At 41.3% G+C, this 21,807-nt stretch overlaps 1 protein-coding gene across 4 annotated transcripts in view; it reads left to right on the plus strand.

Moving 5' to 3' along the window:
- The first annotated feature begins 5 nt into the window (after window positions 1–5).
- Window positions 6–21,807, plus strand: part of C12H19orf12 (chromosome 12 C19orf12 homolog) — a 56,201-nt gene continuing 34,399 nt past the window's right edge. The window contains exon 1 of one of the 4 annotated variants that reach the window (XM_048958228.1): window positions 6–97. The gene's annotated coding sequence lies outside the window, so the exon portion shown is untranslated. Of the gene's footprint in view, window positions 98–21,381; window positions 21,650–21,680; window positions 21,804–21,807 lie in introns of those variants that run through there. The other 3 variants (XM_048958229.1, XM_048958224.1, XM_048958225.1) reach the window with 3 other exon arrangements.

Genomic DNA, 21,807 nt, shown 5'->3' on the forward strand with positions numbered 1-21,807 from the left:
CTGCTTCAGACTAGCATTAGTGACATTACAAACTGCCAGGTTCCTTCCAGCACACAAGGTGTAATTATGATGGAATCATTTCTACCAGAACTGACAGGTAAACACAGATTTTCATTTTTTGCTGTAAAACGTAGAGAGAAAATGTGACAGACTAACTGTATACTGTAAGACTCCCCTTGAATTTGATCTTTTAGCTCTAAGGAAGTTTTTTAGAAACAACAACAACAACAAAGGATACCTGTTGTGTCACAGCTGTATAAACTGTGGACATATGTTTTCATTCCTTGGGACTGTGAGCTACGTTTGCCCTCTGGGATCTCTCTCTTTCCTTGACATCTATGCATCAGGATTCTGCCAGTGCTTATGCAAGTTATATTGTACATATCAAAGCAAGCTTTTTTTCTGTCAGCTGGCAGAGCTCCCATGCTTCTCTGAACAAAACATACATCCTCCTTCAAAAGGCAAAAGAGATTTTCAGGAATCTTAGCTTCATTAATAGAATAGTGATTCCAAAACATCACAGCATGAGATTATCTTTTCCTCAGGTTCCTTTTTTCTGGACTAGCCTGTCTCCCACATGCCTCCCATCAAAAGCAGACAAATAACTGTGGTGAGCTGACCTCTAGAGAAGCGATTGTTTAGCCCCTATGGCAGCCTTGGCATTCTTCTGCTTATCTCCATTTTCCTCGTAAGTACGCTGACAAAGTTTCAGTGCATAGAAATTCTTCTAGGGGCATCTTTATTGTGAGTGGCGCTACTTCTTGAGTCCACATTTACACAGGTGATTTAATCTGCTGAGCGTTTGGACTTCCATCAAAACTACTTGTCATAAAAAAGGAGCATGCGTGGATGAGCCACTTGCAAGAAGTAAAATTAAGGGAAAAAACAATGAAGGAAAAAAAAAAAGGTGAGGTCACCCTCAGTCACCTCCTGCTCTCTCTCCCAGCTGCTGGTGTAGGCAGAGCACAAATAGTTGAGGATCACGGAAATGCTTTCTAAGTTCTTTTCTCCACACACTCATTCACTCTCAGCATATTCTGAGGTATTTATCAGGTCAGTCAATGATCTCATTTAACATCTAAGTTGTTTGAGTTCCATCCTATGCCCTTTTTATTGAGGAGAATTATCATGCTAAATAAAATAACTTAGGTCTTAGTGACATCAGTATGCTTAGGTTAGCACACTTTCACCTTTCTGTGGTAAGCACTGTTAGGGTTTTCATAGTTTTCATTGTTTCACAGAAGATGTAGTGGTGTTTGGGCCAAAACATATTTTCTGTTGTTAATAACCTCGGAAGTTATTTTCAGTAAATTCGTAAGCTAGGAAGGCTGACATGAGCAAACACTTGCACGTAGTCAGGTGAAAACGAGCGGTATTACTGTTTAGTGATAATTATATGTGAGGAATGGAATGCCGTTGCCAAAAGTCACATTAATTACTGTATGAAAATAATACGTGCTACCACCACGTTGAGTTGGCTTGTACTCATTCTCATCTTAAAAACCAGAAGCGATTGTGACTTTGAGGGGCTTTTCATTCCTAAAAGGTAAGGGAGAACTACTTTGTTTAGACCTCGCATGCAGCATGGAAGTACTGCTGTACATGGTCTTTGCATGAGGAAAGCCTAGTGTATTTGTGTCATACTCATAACACGTCCCAGTACTACAGGCAGTCCTTGCACCATCAGTACTTCATTGCACACTGTGTAACACTTAGAGGACAGGCTGTAAGTTGGACTTGTGTTATTACAGATAAACTCTAAGTGCAAAATGTAGGGACTGCAGGCAAAGGAAAGCCGATTTGAAAGCCTGGAAATGTGATTGATCACCAGCTCTCTATCATTCTTTGTGCTGAAAGTATTTGTCTGGCAGCATTAAGCATCTGCTTGCTTGTTTCACACAGATGCTGTAAGTAGAATTTGACCTTTTGTTCGGAAAGTGTTTGAATGTTTAATGTAAAAAATATGAAGTTATCAGAAAGGCTGCCTCTTTTGGGAAGAGCGTTCAATTTTTATACAGCCCGAGTTCTTAAAGTACTTTGGAGCATGAATAACTTCAGAGCAGAACAAAGAAGGCAGCGCTAATGTGTAGAAACTCCAGAAGTAAATAACAGCTGTTCAAGAAGACTTCTATTAAATATGTATTAATTAATTTGAAGTGCATCACTTAAATGTGTGAAGAGATTATCTTGTGTTAATTTACATTAAAACACACAGCACTTCTTAGCCTCATTACTGTATCCTAAGTGTATCCTAAGCTATCACCTCATTCCACACTGAACATTTTGTTGGGTTTTGATTGCTTTCGATTTGCCCTTTTAAAATGTCAGATAGTGGCCTCTTTCTTGATGGTTCTCTTCTTTCTCATGCATTTTATTCTTTCATGGTTACTGTGTGTACTTGTGTCCATTATGTGATTAACAGAAAGATCATGAAAGTGTATCAGTGACCACTCACAGCTCAGTTCCTTGATGTGTCCACCTGAACTTTGTGTGTGGTTTTCACTATTGACTTGTGAACCAGAAGGACGAATACAAAGGTATTAATGTGATACCTTTAGTATTACCTCTAGTAGAGGAAAGACACCTAGAAAAAATGGGATTTCTTTAGTGAAGCTACAGAGATATATAACTTGCTGATAATAATAATAGACTTTATGATCTAAATCAATCTATAAATCTCATTCCATTCATAACACCAAAGTGTTTTATCCTACAGGGTAACCTGAAGGGCTGCGATTCTGGACAGTCACACTAGCTTAAAAAGCCTATCTCCTAATTCTGGGTTTAAACTTCTGAGCTTTACCTTTGTCATCCGACTTCTGACTCCCATGAGAAAGTACTAGTTAGCCCACAGCATTTCATGGCAGTTCTTGTTCCTGCACCTATTGTAGCAGACTCATTGCTGAGAGAAAACTGAAGAATATAAAGGACTTGCAGGCTGGTTGTGGCAGAGCAGGAAAGAGGAAGGAAACTAGAATACCTGGCTGTAGCAAGATCTTGAAGTCCATGACAAATTATTACATAGCATGATTCTCTTGAGAGAAGTGAATGGGGATGTTTATCCCTCTTGACTGTAGTTTCAGGTTGTTTGCAGCCTCTTCAGTTAAGACTTCATGAGTTTGCACCTGGGTTACGTTTCCAGGATCATGTCTGTTTGTATGTGTGCTTAGGGAGACATCTTTTGCTAAATGAAAGCTGCAGTTTAGCAGGATAATTATGGCAATAGGGATGATATCTGTAGCAAAATCCAGGCTTGGAATTTGCAGTTCCTTGCTTTAGGAGCAGATTTAGAGACTGTGTGTGTGTCCTTAAAAAAAAAAAAAAAAGAAGAAAAAAAAAACCACCCAAAGCAAAGATTTGCATTAGAGAAACTTCATTTTCTGCACTCTTGCCCTAACAACCAGGCAGTGTATGAGGGATGAGGGATTGAAGCCATTTCTACTCCATAAACTAGAGAGAGAATTGTTTTTAGCTTGTGTGGTTCTATAAGCATGACATCCTGGAGCTGGCTTTGAATGCATGATAGAGACAAAGAACTGGTACTTAGATGTTGAGCTTACAAACAGAACTGCCTGGTTTTGTTTTGTTTTTGTTTTGTTCTTTTGCATTTGGAATGACAATCTTTGAAGCCTAAATGTTCAGAAAGGGTGGAAAAATTGGACTGAGATATTCTTTTTGTGGCCTAATGTGCCATGGTGCGTAGTGGAATTGAACCGCCTTGCTCCACTCTATAGTCCCTGCTGCAGAAGTACTATCAGAACTTAAAATCCTTCCAATAAGTACTGAGCTGGATTTCCTCCATAGAGATATCAGGGGAAATTATCCAATTAATTCCTTGCTTTTATAAGAAGCACTGCTTTTACTGGAGCCTGCAAGAAATTGTGATATGGAACTTCTCTCCATTGTTTTCCACTCTTTAAATGCTTGTTTGGATTTAGAAAACCATTGCTCCTTCCTGTCAGCCTACGTAGATCTGCAGTGAAAAGACAACACAGAGGCAGCTGTGACACGTGAGTCAGGCCAGAAGATCTGTAGTTAAATGTTGAAGCTAATAAATGCTTTTTACCCAAAGTCTTCAATGCACAGATAATTTTAGAGGAGGGGAAATTTCTGCAAATAGGAAAACCCCTCACAAGAGGCAAAAGAGCTACAATTCTCAACCTGATTTGCTTCTTTTCCATATTATTTGAAGCTTTAGAAGGTAAAGGTAAAGAAACAAGAATGTTTCTTGTTAAATAGCTCAGAGTGGGAAAGAGCACGAGGGTAGTTTCCTTGATTAAAAATCTATTGATTCTTTTAACAGGCAGGTTTCTTTCAATATGTCAGCAGATGATTTTGCTGAATTGGGCTAAAACTACTACTTCTTTCCTGTCACTGTCAGGTTCTCATTGTTTCGCAGTGTAAATGCAGTGTTGGACAGCAAGCCTTATGCTTTGATTTCTTTTTCCAGAGGACTTTACTATCTCTGAAATGAATGGCAGAGAGATGGTGCTTGTTTGAAGGGAATGTTTGGTTCCTGTGTGCTCCTCTTCTAATAAACACATTCTGCTGTAGCTGTGTAATACATGATTATTATTATTTTTTTTAAAGAAGTGTGGATTAGAATTAGTACCAGGAGGAGCAGAAGCAACTTCCACTTCGCCTGTTAACCAGAGATCTTGAATCCTTCCCCATCTTTGATTTCCTTTTGGTATCTTAAAATGCATATGAAACTTCTGTTTTCGTCTTGCTATCAGTAAAGGGAGATAGAATCTAACGTAGGTGGTAAAAGCTGATGAACCTGCTGGTATTTCAGACCTTCTTATTGTTTGAGAACATCAGGTGTAAAAGCGTAAGTTTGTTGTAAAAGAAACTTTATATTTCCAAGTGGCATTCCTAAATCCAGATCTTAAACAATACTTTCTCCTTCCCTTGGCCCACTCAGCTGTGGCTGTGCAGGGACCAAACAAGAGTTATGCACACCACTGCCTTGGTGTGCCTGCCCAAGTCAAGGTGGAGAAGCTGCACATCCCAGCACCTCCTCAATGCTGGTGACCCCAGACTGGACCTACTGGACATACAGCAGATGCAGTGGGTACTGTTCCCACACATTTAATCCACTGCCAGGCCACATTCTGAGGAACCTGACTTTGTGCAACTGAAGATGATGTTGTGCAAAAGCTTGCAACAGAGAGTTGTTAACATGCAGGCAGTGACCACTCAGAATCTTGGAGACACTTCATTACCTCTGGGAGCTCCAGCCTGTGCACAGTTGTCAATACATTGACTGTGTGAACAAATGCTCTGTCCGTGAGCTTCTGTATGGAATTTTGCAGGTAAAAGGTGCTGCATGCACCACTGCCATGGGGCATTAGCTTGGTAGAGCCTCTGTAGGCTGTGTAGGGGCCTATAAGAAGGGAGACAGACTCTTTAGAGGGGTCTGTTCTGACAGGGCAAGGGAAAATGGTTTCAAAGTTGCAAAAGAGGAGATTGAATATTGAAGACCGAATATTAGAAACACGGGCTTTTTTTTTCAGTAGGGTGAAAGGTGTTGAAGCACTGGAACAGGCTGCCCTGAGATGTGGTGGATGTCTCTCCCTGGAGATGTTCAAGGTCAAGCTGGACAGGGCTCTGAGCACCTGATGGAGCTGTAGGCATCCCTGTTCATTGCAGGGGAATTGTACGAGACAGCCTTTAAGGGTCCCTTCCAATTGAAATGATTCTATGAAATTAAGCGTGCAAGATAGTAATTAAACTCAGAATCGATCGACTTAATGCTGCAGCTACTGTATTAGCTATGCCATGATTTACCACTATCCAAATGAGGTCACAGAACATAGGAAACTGAAGTCATGCTTCATATAAATATAGGAGGAATCCCAGATTCAACAGTAAACAAGGATGAAGAGGGAGGCAGTGCATTAGGGACAAGAAAAGCTGCTGAAGTTTCCTGCCCTTCCTGGCTCATTGTTTATGGCAGCTTCCTGCTTTTTCATTCTGCCTTTCAAGCTTTTCTCTTGCATATACATAGATTATAGTATGCAGAAGACTAAGAATAAGCTGAAGGAAGAAACTGAATTAATGAAGACATTCTTGTAACAGAGAAAAGATTCTGTTGTCCACAGATGCGCAAAGAAAAATAGAAAAGCAGCTGCCCTTAGAAATGGAGTAAACTAGAGATAAGTGCCACGTCATGATGCTTTAGTCAAAATCTGAACCGTTGAATGCATTTTTATGAGAAGATTTGTACATATAACCAAGAGGAGAAACAATACTATCTCATTCCTCAGATACTGTCCTGAATAGTGTTAACATTTTGTTCAACTTACAGGTGGAGAGCAAGGATAAAAGTGATCAACTTTCAACTGTTCTGCTATGGATGAAAATATTAATAATTGGTTTACTGCCAAAAAAAAAAACTGTGGTTCCCTCAAGATCAAACTGCCAGATGTATAACTGTGCTCTGTTGTCTTCCACAGAAAAATTCTGAAGAGCACAAAACCCCTATCTCACCAGTTTTCCTCCTATCTTCTGCAGAATTTGTGTTTTCCAAAAGCCTTTGGGCAGATACACTACAAAGGTGATGGAAGAAATGTATGTGGCAGTTGGGTGTTAGGTTAGATGGAGCTGAGATGCAGCAATCAAGGGTAAGCTTCCTGGGTCAGCTGGCCTGCAGAATTAAGAAACAGAGGGTATATTTGGCTGGTAATGAATCCTTACATTAACAGAGTACTTGTGCCACCACGAGGTGGGGAGCAATGGAGTTGGTGTGAGCTGCCTTATTTTACTCCTTGCACAAGCTCCCCTGTGCAAGTTTCTCTTTTCTGTAAAGAATCAACTGAAGCATTCACGACAGCAGATGCAGCTAGTGGCACTTGGGCTGTGATAAGTTTATAACACCTTATTAACAGCAATTTGAAATCTTAATTATACGACTGATATTTCAGTTGGGCAGTGAAAACAAAGTTTTGGGAAATAAAAAACAACCGACCAATCTTATTGCTTTTTTTTTGTAACAGCCTTGGACAAATGGCCACAAATATTATAGGAGTCCTCTGAAGCTCGAGCCATAGCTGCAGCAACAGACACAGTGAAATAGATCAGTGGTCCAATCTGTGTTGACAACTCCTATGTAACTAAAAATAGGAAAAATAGAAGAGAAAATTTGTAGGGCTGGTAGTGGCTTGTATTTTTCAATAATTTATCAAGATTCGAGAGCACAGATTTCCTTTGGGAAATATTAGTTCTTAGGTTTACAAAGTGCCTCAGTTGTAAATACCCATAAAAATGACAATTTGGTAGGTCGTATTTATTCGTAAGCGGGTCAAAGGACATTAGCGTATTCCTCCTATATAAATCTGTCAAATACAGAATTTCTTTATGCTCCCAAATCACAAAAGCGCCTCTTACAGTCAAGGAGAAAACGTCGCATTATTGCCAATGAAGGACAACAAGCAAGCATATCGATCTCCACCCAATAACTTTTGCCCTGCTTGCTAAGTTTTTATCACTGTAACTGGACACATCAAGGGATTGGATTTAATATATACATACAGTGTTGATTTATTACAGGAGGAGAAATACAACCTGGCCTTACTCCTAGCTCAATATTTTAACACTTATTTTGTCCCTTGCATAGAAGTTTGCTGTGACTTTTCCTACCGACAAGGCACATAACTTTCAGATACCCCTGGATGTGCACAGATCTTCAGTTTCCGCAGGTCTGCCAACCGTTACCTGCGTTCATGCATCCTACATTTGATAGTCTTACTGCCCTGAGTCTTGATTTTAAGGATTTATATATGTGGAAGTCTGCAGCAGAACCGCTGTTTGTTTTGGAGATGCATAAATAAGGGTGTTCTTGGAGAGAGGAGAGGTGCAATTGGAGAGCATACAGGCATAGAGGTCTGAATGCTGCTTGCGGAGCTTTGTTTCAAGCTGTGCTGGCTTTTATCCCATATGTGAAGCTTTATATAAAGTGCTGTTTACTAGTCATGGATACTGCCTTGTAGCAGCATTCTTGTGTGCTCTCTCTAGTTAGTAAAACTTAGGGGTTTTTTGTTCATTTTTTGTTAGTAATTGCAGGCTGCTGTAGAGCATTTGGCCCATTTGCCCCACAAAGCATCTTTGGACTCATATCTAGGCAGAAGACATGACTTTCAGTTGCTCTTTAGAACCTTAATAGGTAGGCAACCCTTCAGTGGAATAAATGGGTGTAGAAATAGCTGGTAAGTTCCTGCTAATGCTTATGATGATGCGGAGAGGAAGGAACTTGAGTTTCTCCAGATATGTCCTTCCCCAGCCAGAAATTTTGCTGTGAGGTTATATTCAAAGATTCTCTATGTTTGTCAATATTTCCAGATGTTTAGTAATCCCAGCCTTTCCTCAGCATGTGAGAAGATCCTTTCTACAGGGAGAGCACCACAAATCTGACTCTAGAAATGCCCCCTGCACTGCAGGTGGTGCACACACTCACAGTAAAGGTGATGTGATTGGGCTCTCATGCATGTGCTCTCCTGCTGAGTTGCACAAGCACAACAAATTGGATGTGTCCCAAACAGTTTGGAAAGATGTTGCATGCTCAGACCATCTGTGCAACACGTGTACCACAGGTCTGATGATTCTTTTAGAGTTAGACACAGTGCATGAACTACACAGCTTCTGGTGACATTACAGCATAGCAAATTCAGAACAGGATAATGACACACAAATACAGCCTTCCACTGGGAGTCTCTAGGAAGAATAATTCTTGATTTTTCCATCTCCTGTCTTGTGACAGAGAGCCATACTGTAAGACTTAGCCTGCTTTCCCTATGCTTTCCTATTGCATAGATTGACAGGATCTGGGAAGGCAGTGATTTTTGATTTGGGAGGGAAAGGGGGTGCCTTGACTGGAACACATTTTCTTCATCCATGTGAATTTAAGCCAGAAAAGCAGAGAAAAATAAAGATAGCAAGTTGGGAGTAAGGAGAGGAAAATATGACCCAGGGTGCTCATTATTCAATCCAGCTTTGCCATCCTTCTTCAAATCATCTCAGAGAATCAGGCCCAGAATGAGAGTTACAAGTGCTCCCATGGAATTCTCCCCTTTCCAGGTGAGTACAGAAAGCTGTAGTTGCTAGATCAGTGATGAATCATGATTTTGTTCATCCAAAGAGCCTTAGGCCTTTTCCCCCTTCCAAGCATTTAACTTACTTGCAAGGCTGACAGAAAAGCAGTCGATTTCTTTTTTTTTTTTTCCAAATATCCATTTGCCTTTCCATTTATCTACTTTGATCTAAAAATATAGAACCTGATGGATGCCCTAGGTAAATCAAACATTTTCTGTCTGCCAAAACGGTTTTGCAAATGCTTATTTCATGCCATTACCATTTTTCTGTTTCTAGCAGTAAATCAAAAAGTATCACCCATTCATCCACTTTAAAAGTAATGCCTTTCCTTTGCATAATTACACATACCCAGTGGAGATCTGTATGCACAGTAAATCTATTCCTTTAAAAGGTTTCGCCTTAAGTACCGCAGTGACATAAATTGGTGTAGAGCAAATTTATTTATTGAATGGGTTTATTCTTTTAAATGATCTGGTAACTGTTACACTTCCATTGTTTGATTTCAATGGGGAGGGCGTTTATTAATGTATCAGACTTAATTCTGCAGCAGTTGTTTATGTGAAAAGGTCTCACTCCTTACAGGACTTTGTAGCAATTTATACATGTGTAATTTATTCTCATTACAGGTTTGTTCTTAACTGGTGCTTGGGGGGGTCTTCACTGTGTCTCCAGTAGATCCTTGAGAATTGAGTAGTTTAACTAATTTAATGAGCAAATCTGGAAGAAGTACAAATAGTGTTGTATGTATTCATGTATCGCCTCCTCAGATGTGCAAATAACATAAATATGGCTTCAAAAGTTTGAAAGAAGAGAGAAATGGCCAGAAGCAAATGTCTTCCAGCAATAAGCGGCCCAGACAAGATTTTGGCAAAGTGAAGACTCAAAAAAACAAATTTCATCATTCTCATGTAAACTCATTCATTTTTATCAGTCATGCCTGTAGCTCTCAGGGGTGTCAAACCTAAAGCAGACAAGCCCAGCTTGTGGAAGCCTGAGAGTGAAATATTGAATTTTTTAGCAGATCCAAGTTTATTTTTAGGTTTAATAGAATTATCTTTCATTTCCCTGTAAGTGAAATTGTAGGAAGGATATTTAAAGAGAAAATTAATAAATTTTTGCCAGAACAGCAAAAGTAGCAGTAGTACTAGAACCTAAGCACAGCTGAGCACACTCAGATCCTGATATTGTGTTTGTGGCCACAGCACACTCTCACAAATCTTTATGTGTGTGTTCAGTTCCATGCACACGGAAGTCTTGAGTCTGAAAATATACATGTTTGTAGGCTAAGTTGTAGCAGGAGTGATCTCCTGGAGAGCTGAACAGATCTTAAGAGCATTGTTGTGTTTTCTGTGGAGGTATTTCGTGTGGCACTGGATAGGGAAGTGAAATTCAAGTATAGAAATACTTGAATACTATAGTCTAAAGAGTTAGGCTATGTAATAAAAGCACACAGTAACGTTTTGGGGAGAGGATGATTCACAGGCAAGTTTCAGGTATCAAGTCTTATTTGGTTAATGAAGGCAATTTTCTGAACACAATCAAAATATTCAACCCGATAATTTCACACTACCCATTTCAAAATGCTGCCTTTTTTGTCTCCCTAGCTTTACAAGGCTGTTATATAATCAATGAATATAAAAACATTATAACTGTGAAATAAACAAGAGAGTTTGGCAAAGCAGATTATAAGAACAAAAAGAGAATAGATAGAAAGCTTACCTGCATCCTGGGCTCACTGCAGAACTCCAGAGGAGGGATCTCCAGAAAGGATCCTTTCCCACTGGCAGTCAGCTCTTAAATGGGATCTAGGAGAAGTGCAGCCAGGCTCCAGCCCTTCCGGCAGCACAGGTGGATTGCCTTCACCTGTGTGCCGTGGCTGACTCAGTGCTCACCTCAGGAGATCAATCAGAGGTTCAGGCCGTGATTCAGCAGTTCCCATACAGCTGTCAATGCTGTCTTACCTTCAGTTGGAAGCAAAATACTGCTTTATTATCCAAAACATGTCTGAGAAAATGCCATGGGCATGGGATGAGAAGATATATATGATAATCACAGACTTAGCAAGAGCCATATATTGAAGGGGGGAAAAGAGTAACACCTAAGAGTAAGCTTGGGGAAAGCACTCCATACAAACATTAAGGATCAGATTCAGTACTGGTGTCTTGACTTTGGTTGATTTGTGTATTCTTAAAGTTTGGTTGTTGTTTCGTATCAATTCTAGCTACTGCATTTAACACTTAGCACTGGCATGTTACAATAAATCACAGTTTTTCTTTAGTATTTAGGTGTACACATAAAGATGCATACAGCCTAGTTCAACTCAGCTACCCTGAGTAGAGTAACATATTTGCAGAGAGATGTATGCTGTGAGCAGGAAGAGAAAGCATTTTAACTGTTTTTTAGTGACTCTTGATAACTTGTCAAGGCAGGAGAGTGTGGTATGGTTGCCTGCAATAGCAAGAGACTGGATTAGAAAGTGACAAAGATGCTCCTTTAAATGCACTCATGGGAGCTGCTGACTGGGAGCACTGGGGGTGCAGCCTTCTCTGCTGGAAACAGCTTCCCCTCTGTTCTGTAGTTGGGAACCAGAGGAGTCACCTTACAAGGCAAGAGTACGTCATCTCCCAAACTGGCTCAATCTTTGTCTTCCCATGTTGTTTGCATCGATGCTAATCAATGTTAATTATGGTAGTGGGGCTTGTGATGTACTCATTATAAGAGCCATCCTATTTTTCTGTGCTTGTACAGTCTGTAACACAAAAGAGCCCTGATTGGGGTTCCCTAGATGCTACAAATAGTAATACAAGTTGTTGTTATAATGAATATGTGGTTCACGGCGCAAGACTACCCAACCCAGTTCATACAGCCTACTGAAGCATCACATGGTGACTGTTTGTGGCTACCACTCACTGTGACATACTGGATGTGTCTTGACAGCTGGGGCCTCTGCGCAGTAGCCCATTTAAGCTTTTGTTCATGTTTAAATAGGTGCTTGATTTTAACTTGCATTAATGTCCGCGGGTTGGTGTGAATGTGTAATTGAAGTTAAGCATCTACTTAAAACTTCTGATTCAGGTTCCTTATTATGCTGCTTTCCCTATCCCACTACTATTCAGACTACACCAAAAGTTGATGGCCACTGCAGGTGTTTGTTTGTTTCCCAGCTCAGCAGTTAGATGCAAACACTGGGAGATGCTTCTCGGAGCGGAGCAGCCAGCGGAGTGTAGCTGTGGGTGGGGGCACCCACCTGCCAAGGCAGCTGGCGCTGCGGTCACCTTCCCAGCCATACGCTCCATGCTGGCACCCCTGTGCTGAGCTGGTATCTGACAGATGCGGTCTCCTGTGTTGGATTGGGTTCAGTTGGGCTGTTAGCCTTGCTGAGAATTCCAAATCCACTGTTTATACACATTACTTAGTTTAAATAATCACTATTCAGCCCTTCACTCTGCAGCCCAGGCTCTACGCTCTCAAATTCCAGAGAATTGGAATGGCTTCATACATTTTTATCAAAGAAACTTTTTCACTAAGACTTCTAGTTCCATTTTTTCCAGCTTCCACAGGGCTGTGTGCCTGGATGTTAGTTACCTGTCTGCACACTGGCCTCTACTTGTCTAACTCCCATCAGTTCTCTGTTGTGTACAGCAGTATGTTTATCAAGCTTGCATGACCAAAATATTTTAGATTGTTAATGTCTTATGTTGCCTCTCTTTAGTGCATGTTTTTAAAGAATTTTGAGTCACTGTTGAGTTGCTTCTTTGTTTGGAATTAATTTAAAATGTTTAGTATAGCAGCTAGATTTTTCCCTTTCAACTATGCTGTACTGAAATTTCATGATCTACAGCACACCCTAGTGATATCTGGAAATCACGAAGATAGGCTGAGTCAATTTTACTTGCTCTGTATTGATATAAAACTTAGAATTCCACAAAAGCCAAGACATGACAGTAAAAATGCCTTAACACCCAAGACAGGAAGAGGTTTAAATTCCTTGCTTTATGAAACAAAAATAGCTCTAGAAATTGAGACCACAGTATATTCTCATGTGAAGAGGAAATCTATATAATGAGTTCCTTTGGATTTCAGTCTGAAGCGCAGCACACACTATTAAAACAGTCTATAGGGGATAGCAGATCCAGTTGTACAAGAAGAGAGTAGAATAATTGCTGAGGTTTTCTTTTAGAGACAGCATGGAGGGAGCAAACAGGTGTAAATACAGTCTGAAGGACACAGACTGTGGGCAGTCTGTATAGGTTGGAAGTCTGAATGACCTTTTAGTGTCTTATGATGAAAACATTAAAAATTATGGTGGATATTCTGTTACTCCTTTTGCAGATGGTTGGATCATTTGGGCTTTCAGGTGATGGGACCTATAGTTAGTTTTCAGTGGCTAACAGGTTCTATATTATCCTGCAAAGGAATGTACACCTACTCAACTTTTCAGGTGACCTTCCTCTCACTTTCTTCTGATTTGCATTTCAATAATTTGATTTTTTTATAGTTGTCTTAATGCACAGAATGTTAAGGGTTCTGAATTGGCTACTTGTTGACTCTGACAGCATGTGAGGAGAAAGAAGGGTTGAGACGGACTGTGAGGAAAGAAATTGAGAAGTATAAATCAAACTGGTGGTGTATGGATAACACTGAATGAAAGTGAAAACAATATGAATATCATTGAAGGAGAGTGTAGGCCTTTTAAGTTGACGTCTATTGAAGTTAAACCTCATATGAATTGTCCAAGACATACAGAATTCATCAGACGCAAGGTAACAGTGCCCTAACCTCCATAGGTGTGAAAGCTGGAGGGCACACACTGCAGATGCTCCAAGCAGCTTGTGCAAGTCCACTGTGCCTGTAGCTGCTGTTAGCTGTGTGTCCTTAAGCTCCAAGTAACTAAGCTGTTCCAGGAAAAAGCAGGTTTGCCCAGAGAGCACTGAACGTCTGTAGGCGAGCATTCAATTCTTATTTTCTTGAAGGGTCACTGAAACCTTGACCACTGCAAAGTACCACATTCCACTGTCCTTGATCAGCTTGCAGCTCCAGCTTGGCTCCATGGAATCAGCTAATAATCTATCTCTGTTACATCAACAGAGCATTAATTGCCTATGTAAGGCAAGGCTAAAGGTGGGGTCATTTCTGGCTCGTGCGTGCATGAGAAATCTGTAGTATTTTGGGGAGAAGAGACAAATTTCATCTCAAAGGCCTCTGCATTTCACTCTTGTCAGGTAATCCAAACAATAATGGAAATGAGTATTTTGTTTTATGTAAATAAAAACAAAAAGTTTGCAATAATTTATGGTATTTATTTAAATGACATGCAAATTACTTTGTGAAACTTAGGGGGAAAAGCAGCACAACTGAAACAGCACAATTGTTTCCAAGAATGCCTCGCATTCATTTCAAATCCACATACAATATTTCATTCATGCTTAATTATTTCCCCAATGCTAGTCTAAGCATTACTAGTTCCCTTTGTCTTTTTGCTTTTGCATGCAGTGTGATTAGCAGAACTGCTTGTGCTCTACCAACTCCTGCACATATGGGGTTTAGCCTCATTGTTCGAGGGGTGGAGCAACAAGCAATATGAGCACTCATGCTGCCAAATTTGGCACACGTGAGCCCTCCGAAGTATACAGATATCACCCGTTTCATTTAAATCCCTGTCCATATTTTGCATTGCCACCATAACGGCAACTCCATTGTCTGGATGTATTATTTGAAGCAGCTTTTCTCCCATTGTTTGTGTACTGTAATCCTTGAGGTTTCTGTAGTCATCGTGAGCAGCTTACTTGAAAGAAATCACTTAGCTCTCACAGATCACTCTCTGAACCTGCTGGCAAAGGAACAGGCCATGACTAAAGCATGGGACCTGTGATCTTTCTGAAGAAAATCTCTTCAGCAGAGTTCCTAATTTGTTGCTTTCATGGGGCTCTGTTCTCAGGGTTTGGACTCGGTGTTATCTTTCATCCCCCGTGGATTTTTTCTACAAGGCATGATGGGAATGTAAGCTGAAAAAAAATGGATGTGTACCCTAACAACATTTTACACACGTTTCAACTACTGGCAAAGAGAGACATCTACTGTTTGACAGAAATTAAGGATAGTGGCTTATTGTAATTGCAGTGAAATCTTAGCCTTTTATTCCTCCATGGTACAGAGATTGGCACATCCTGCTGTGAGTCTTTTCAACAGACTTTGGAGAACTTAATGCTTGTCTGCTTAGGGCAGAATAAAAGATCCCCTGGAACTTATCACAGAACAGGGGCTGCTCAGTTCTTTCCCTTTCTAGCATTCGGTCATCTGCGTGGTCAGTGTTTCCTCCTCCAATGGCTCTTGCATCTCATGGTTGTATATGCGCACACTGTTGTAGGCAGAGCAGCCTGGCAGAAGCCCTTCTTTATAAATTAGACTCATTACAGGTTTTGAATGCATATCATTTACTGCAGAAATAGCTGTTTTTTGGATTTTTAAGACAGTGGCTCCCAAAATGAAGCCTATAGAAAGCATGCAAAGGCTTCTTTGAAGTTTGTAAAGAGTGGGCCTTATTCCAGGGTTCTGTTTTTTTTTTTTCCCAAAGTCTAGATCATGTCATAGAACAACTGTAAATATGGTGTATACATTGCTGTGATTCATTTAGCTTAGCATTAACTCTTTAGACAACATAGTCACAGAGGCAACACTTTGTGATTGCAAGTAAAGGAGAGAGGTAGCTCAGGATATGGTATTGAAACATGGCATGCTAAATTGTGTAAGTCTGAAAATCCCATTATAACCTGTTTGAGTATTTTCAGTGGCTTCTGGAAGCTTTGAATCTGGTCTGTCATTATACAGAGTGATTCAAATTCGCCTTTCCATCGTGCTGCCTCCAGCACGTGACATGAGAAAATGGGGCAGTGCAATCTGTGCCTGTTGGTCTCCTCCCTTCCCTCTGTACCACCTTGGTGAATCTGAGCATCCCTGTGCCTGCAAATCATCAGAATTCAAACCAGAAGACGAAAGAGAATTGTTCTCCATTCCTAGAAGAACAGGAAGCTATGTAAAAGTCACTCTCTTTCATCACCAGTGATGGTGTAAATTTGGAAGTGTAGTTGGCCATGGACCCTGGACTTTGATGGGACTTATAATTAGCCCAGTCTTCGTGTCCCCAGAGTGCTGTATGTTTGTGGCCAGAATTTTATGTAGCTGAACTTAATGCTCTCAGGCTCTGCAAGCACTGGGCTACAGTATGGATTTCTAAACCACTGAATAGTACTGAGTGTGGAAATTTCACTGAAGTCATTTCAGACATCTTTGAATATCATCCTTTCATCCTTGTTACTAGAGTACTTAATTGAATTTACTGCGCACGTTTTAGATTGGATTTTGAACTTTGTCTGTTTTGTGTGTTCTTTAATGAGAGATTTGGAGAAAAGTCAGATGCATACATTCTGTGAAGGAGTGATCTGTCAGTGGAGAGAAGAAGTGGTAGGGGATTCTGGTTTTAGCTCCTCTCTGGGAGCCTCGCAAGATATTTTATGTAGCTTTTTTCACTAAGACTTTCCTTCCATTTTCAGATGTGCTACAACATAAATATACAGACTAATTTTGGGATACTAACTTTTATGTTTCAATTTATTGTAATTATTTTTTTCTGAAAAGGTCACAGAATGGCTATTCTGTGCCAGTAAGTGTAATTATTGAATTAGACTCCTGGAGAAACAAAAAACACAGCATGAATGATTATTATAGTGATTCTAAAGGATCAGAAGATATGTATGCTGTTTGTAATTAAGGATATGCTTTAAATATATTTAACAGCTTGCTTGGATGATGCTAACTATGAATATACACTATATTCCAAACAAGTAGTCTATATTTTCAGATCATCCTTCAGGAAAGAGATGATACGAGGTAACTAATAATGTTTTGTGACCTTCTTTACCAGTATTCCATCATTTTGGCACTGAAACTGATTATGGCAAACTTGTCACTTCACCACTTGGGAGTGTGTGCAGAGAGACCAAAGAAGCACCTCTTAAACGAGCAGCAGAATGATTTAGTTCACTCACACTGTTCTTCAAATTCGTCCCCTTTCCTACAAGCTGATGAGGCAAATCTCTCCTTCGCTTAATGTCACACAAGGTACATTGAAAGGCTGTGAAGAGACAGATGTTATAGAGCTTCACTTCATATGCAAAAACCTGTTATATCGTTTATTTGCATTCAATTAGAAGTCAGACCCTGATGAATATCTAATGTAGGAAATGGGGAAAAGATTTGCCATCAAGCATATGCTTTGCTCGTAGTGGATCTCTAGCCTGCTATCGTGCCTTCCCATAGTGAGTTGGGTAAGAACTGTCATTTTCACTATGTTATTTACACCCGTGTTTCTGAGGTAAAGAGTACCTGATGAGATTATCTAATAAGGTAAAAGTTGCTAGGTTACTGGTTTTAGGATTTCTTTTACTTATGTCATTACGCAGAGTTCTACAGAAAGCACAGTTCCTTTTAAACAGCCATTCTGTAGTTGCAGATTTTCCCTTACTGGGAAAGCCTGGCTCTGTTCAAGAGCTTATGTGCTATAGGATTACTTTCATATTCATTTTCTTTTTCAGTGTAGGTTGTGCCTTGATTTGTGAATTTCACAATTTGCTAGGTAATCTGGAAAGTAATGTAAGGAACTTGGGCATTTTACATGTGTTGTTTTCAGGAAGGAAAAAAATCAAATTATAATATGAAGCAGGAGTGGCAGACTCTTTCAGAACAGACGCTTCTTCCTGTGACCCTTCAGAGCACTCATATGGTGATTTTATAGCATCTAGGGAGAGATAGAGGTATAGAACCCTAGGCATTAAACAGCTGAGCTGGGGAGAACTGATACAAGCCTCTTACCCTCTTAGACCTGGATATGATTAGAAACCTCTTTTGTTACATCTTCTGATCCCTTTCTTCTCTGTGACCATTCCCATCACATATTCTGGGAAACACATGATATTTCTTAGTAATAGTAAAAATCATTTTACTATTTGCTTTGAATGATATTTTGAATTAAACCATCCTCTCCAGTATCCAAGCTAACATACTGACATGAAAGGGAAATCTTAATTGGTACTTTCAGTTGCTTCACAACTTCAAGTAAGTTCCACAACAGGTGGATCTGTATTATTTGCACATGCCTCAAGGTCTTTGTCCTGATACTATAATAGTGATAAATACAAAGATTGCAGAGAAAAGAAGAAAAAAAAACTCAACTAGCTGAAAATAAAAGTCTGCCTAATGCTGGTGTTTTCCAAGGGAATCTCAGGCATTTAAGAAAATTTAGAGAAGTGGCTTCAGTTTTTTTTTTGGTCCAACAAGATTAAGTGCCTCATCTTAAATCTGCCATGGCTTCCTGTGGGGGTAGCAGGGATTTCAGATAATTGCATCAGGTATTTGGGACCGCTGCTCCAGCACTGAGCTTGCTTCTGCTGGACACTTTCTCTAGACCCTGTACAGAGCAGGCTGGAAGCCAGAATGAATCAGTCTGTTGGCAGCAGCAGCCAACTTCCAGATGAAATCATTCCTGGCCCCCCTTGGCCTATCTCCTAGTATGTCAAAAGCTGTGAAAATACACAGTGAACACTTTGAGGACATGTTGGACTTGTCTCTAGCTATTTTGGGTTCTGCCATATGCTAGGGAAGGACTTCTGGCAGGAAACTGCTAAGTGGCTCACTAAAACAGAATTGCCTGTGCACTGCTACTCAGTTGGTTTTTGAGGTATGCTTTTGACAGACAATTTGTATGGGTGTTTGAAGTCTTTGAGGGAGTGAAAGGGAATATTTTTTCCTGATTGCTTTCAAAACTCCTAGTAACTTAAAGGGGAAAAGGGCACAAAACATCCCACTGAAGGAAGTTAGACAGTGAATGCGGATAAAGAGACAAAGAGAACTGCTACTTATGAACAGCAATGCCATCACTACTTTTAAGAGCCTAGCATAGTGTGGTGAGTACAGCGACATCCATGGTGGGATCTGAGTCACAGCAGGACTACCTTGAACTGCTCTCACTCCACCAATTCTAGAATACAAAACACATACAAATGTTTATCCCATATTCTAATTATTTATTAGGTCTGGATGTTGAAATTGGGATAAATACATGCAAAAATTAGTGATTCCACAATACACAATCCTGCAAGAGAGAATTCAGCCAATAGAACCATCCCTTCTGTCACTTGAGATCACTTTCTCCCCTTTGGTGCGCTGTGATCGTGGACCCATGGCTGGTGGTCGGACAGCCACCAGATGGAGCCAGCCGGGCAGTAAACGTGGGCAGGAGGAACTGCTGTGGGTCTTCCTGCATCGCTAAGACTGAAAATAGGGCTTCTATAAACATAGTTATTACACCAAAACTCACAGGATGTTTGGTAGACTGTGTGATGTGCTGATTCATGTGTGGAGGCTGATGCTCAGTAAGGAAAATAGGTATTGACTAGTAACTACATGCAGGAAGAAATCTGGATCCAAGTGATGACAATGGCCAACTCCAATTTCAACAGGCAGAAATTCTTGGAGAGTGTAGTGTGTCTTAGTGCAGCACTTGTAGCCTTAGAGGATACATTTGTCATAGTTCTCCCACATTTTAAGTACAGTAACTTTTAGGAAAAATGTAGGCTCATAGGCTAGATGATGCAGCCCTAATAAATTACTAGTGTTTATCCTTAACTGGAGTTCTGAGTTAATTATTCAGTTCAGGACGGATTGATAAAAATGCCCTTTTTCATATTCTGCATGCTTCATTGCTCTTCATTTTGTTCTTTGGAAAGCTGCTTACAGCTGCTATTTTGGGGTGTTACTTTTTAAAATGTATGTGGCAGCTTGGTTCTTTTCATTTTAGGAATTACATTTGCTTTTACATCCAAATCATAAAAATCAAGAGTACCGATAGACCTGTAACATTTTGAGTTGTTAAACAGAGAGTTATTTTATGTGATCATATAAAGTACAGGGAGGTTAAAAAGTCCCCAGTGCAACAACAGGAAAGAGGCAAAAATTGCAAGTTATGTTTTCTTTTCCTCATTCTGAATTTTCATCTTCTCAACAAGGAACTGGTGGAGTGGTTGGGGGGGAATGGTTTACTTTAAATCAGAGATGAAATCATAATAAAGACTTAGTTGACAGGGAAACAAAAGCCTCACAATAATCCATCTTTGGAAAACAACAGCTTTTTTAACATTAGGCAGCAACTTTTTAAAGACTGTGCTGGCGTTAAGAAACAGTGTGATATTTCTAGAGCCATATGTGACACAGCTGTTTAGCACTGCTTCAGCTCATCACTTGTTTCATTACATATGGTGCTGTATCAGACTAGCATGCTGCACTTTACTGAACCAATGACTGAAATAAACACAGATTAAAGGGATGCAGAGTTGCTCTTAGATGCAGCTGGCTGGACCAGTCCTAACAGGTGGACTATTTGATGGATGACCTGGCTGTGAGATCTTATCCAGAGAGTGGTGGTCAATGGTTCAGTGCCCCAGTGCAGATCAGTGACAAGTGGTGTCCCTCAGGGGTCAGAACTCACAGCCCAGAAAGACAATTGTATCCTGGGCTGCATCCAAAACAAGGGCAAGGAGGTGATTCTGCATCTATGCTCTCTGCTGTTGAGACCTCATCTGGAGTACTGCATCCAGATGTGGAGTCCTCAGTAGGGATGTGGACCTGGTTGAAGTATGTCCAGAGGAAGGCCACAAAAATGACCCAAGGGATGGAACACCTCCTTATGAGGACAGGCTGGGAGCTGGGGCTGTTCAGCCCGGAGAAGAGAAGGCTCTGGGGAGACCTGAGAGTGGCCTTTCATTGTCAAAAGGGGGCTGTAAGAAAAAACGGGACGGACTCTTTAGCAGAGTCTGCTGGGACAGGACAAGAGGAAACTGTCTGAAAGAGGAGAGATTTAGATTGGACATGAGGAAGTTATTTACAATAAGAGTGGTGAGGCACTGGCACAGGTTGCCCAGAGAGATGGATGCCCCATCCTTGAAGACACCCAAGGTCAGGCTGGACCAGGCTCTGAGTACCCGATGTAGCAATAGGTGTCCCTGTTCGGTGCACGCAGATTGGATTAGCCGGCCTTTAATGGTCCCTTCCATCTGAAACAATTCCGTGATTCTATAATTTAATCGTATTCTGTGGCATAGAGCCTTCCTCTTTTTTTCTAATAGTCCGGCCGGGGCCGGGAGCTGAGAACACCGCAGGAAACGCTGCCATCCTTATAATATCCAGAGGGCCGTTGCTAAGCTCCTGCGCGGTTCCCCCCGGCCGCCGGCTGGGTTCGTCGCTAGGACGCGGCGGAGGAACGACCCCTAATGCCTACCCCGGGCTAAGCATTTCGCCACGGGAAAAGCAGGGCCGAGCCCATTCCCGACCGCAGCTCCCTTCCTCCCTCGCCGCCTTCCCCTTCCGCGGCCGCGCCGCGCGGGGTCACCCCGAGTTCCGCGCTCCTCCCCCGGCGCCGGCCGCGCCGCAGCCGCTTCCTGCCGGCCCCGCGGCAGCCTGGCCTCGGGCTGCTGGACGGAAGCGGGCGCCGAGCGTGCCGCGGGCTCAGGTAGCAGGCCGCGGCGGGGATAAGCGGGACTGAGGGAGGAGCCGCGGGCGGGAGGGGTGAGGGACGGAAGGGCCGCGCGGGGCCCGCATCGCTCAGCCGGGTGTCGCTGCGTGCCGGCCGCCTCGGGAGGGGGGCGGTCAGGAACGCCAGGAAGGTGA

The sequence above is a fragment of the Lagopus muta genome, chromosome 12 (genome assembly GCF_023343835.1).
Source record: "Lagopus muta isolate bLagMut1 chromosome 12, bLagMut1 primary, whole genome shotgun sequence".
NCBI lineage: Eukaryota > Metazoa > Chordata > Aves > Galliformes > Phasianidae > Lagopus > Lagopus muta.